The sequence below is a fragment of the Tigriopus californicus genome, chromosome 3, assembly GCF_007210705.1.
Source record: "Tigriopus californicus strain San Diego chromosome 3, Tcal_SD_v2.1, whole genome shotgun sequence".
In the NCBI taxonomy this organism is placed as follows: domain Eukaryota; kingdom Metazoa; phylum Arthropoda; class Copepoda; order Harpacticoida; family Harpacticidae; genus Tigriopus; species Tigriopus californicus.
The window spans coordinates 5,783,031-5,784,403 of NC_081442.1; the positions used below are offsets into that span (position 1 = coordinate 5,783,031).

A 1,373-nucleotide genomic window follows, 5' to 3' on the forward strand; every position below is an offset into this window, starting at 1 on the left:
AGTTATCAAGTGCTCAGGAATAACAAATCTCGAGGTACTTCCCCAGAGAGCAGCATGTCTTAAAAAATGAGGAGTGTTGAGAATGAATGTGGGAAAAGGTCATGATCTCGGTAGGTTTGGATATTGTCGACAAATCCACCGTAAATGAAGCTCTCTAAAGATCCTATCGACCACAGGAAGGAAGTTGAAGACGTAAGAGGCTCTTTTTCATATGACTTTTAAGGGGTTTAGCCCTCTCTCTCTCTCTCCGTGTGTCTGTGTGTCTGTGGGTGTGGGTGTCTCTCTCTCTCTCTCTCTCCTTGTACATAGCACATACCATATGAAGAGATGAGGGAGGGTTCTGGAGAGAGCGAGACGAACGCAGTTCCTCCACAAGTGTTCGATGGAGAACATTTTGTCAAAGGAAGGAAGTTCACAGAGAAAGGAAATAAAGAAGGAAGGAAGGGTATCAGGGAGGAGACACTGGCATCTAAGGGCTCAAGTCATTCAAGATGAACGTTCTCTTCTACCTCCTTCTCATTGATCGAACGAACCCCTTTGCAATCTCATTCCGGAACTCCCTTTGATTAGAGGTGGGAATATCGAGATTTGTCAAACGTGCTTTTATGACATTACACGTTACTGTGCGTTTACGCAGTATCTCTCTGATGTGTGTTCGCTCAGTTGCACACAGTTATTTGTTCTAATGCAAGATGCATTTTGTTTGACAGTTTCGAGCTTACCTGTCTTTACGGCAAGTCCGGCTCTCTCGGGTCAAGGTTTCGGTTGATCAATAATCACACTATAAAAAAACCAAAGCAAGCACTTGCAGCAATGTTCAACACGATCGGTAAATGTAAGACTCTTATCCTGAGCTGAGCTACTCCTCCGTCCAAAACCAAAATAGCTCTGCGTTGGAAATCACAACAAACTTTGAGCTCTTCATGTAATTTTCGCTCTTCCCATTACCGCATTCGCCCTCGTCGTCATCGTCCGTCACCAAGTTCCAAGCCAGTCCCCAAGTATTGAGTGTAAGCAAGCAAGTAAGTAAGCAAGCCAGTCAGCCTGGTAGCCAACAACAGCCTCGGACCCCATTGCGCCCAGACGGGCTCCGTGATCGTGGTAAAACCACCGACCAAACCCTCCCTCCAAGCCTCCATACCTCCCCTTTTCCCTCCATCTCGATGATGTCGTTGTCGCTCTCGGACGGATCCTCTGGTTCTCTCCGTGTACTGTGAACCGCAGTGGCGATGGATTTTGAAGTATCTCACGATAGTTAAAAGAACAGGGAGGAGGAAATGGGGGGGGGGAGAGAGAGAGAGAGAGAGAGATTCTGGGGTTCCTCGGAATTGAAGAGAGCAACACTGCCAACAAACCATTGAACATACTTAGTT

The 1,373-nt window shown here is 46.7% G+C and overlaps 1 protein-coding gene across 1 annotated transcript in view; it reads right to left on the bottom strand.

Moving 5' to 3' along the window:
• Nucleotides 1-867, bottom strand: part of LOC131877443 (ets DNA-binding protein pokkuri-like) — a 36,919-nt gene extending 36,052 nt beyond the window's left edge. The window contains exon 1 of the mRNA XM_059223115.1: nt 723-867. The gene's annotated coding sequence lies outside the window, so the exon portion shown is untranslated. The remainder of the gene's footprint in view (nt 1-722) is intronic.
• Nucleotides 868-1,373: the final 506 nt, after the last annotated feature.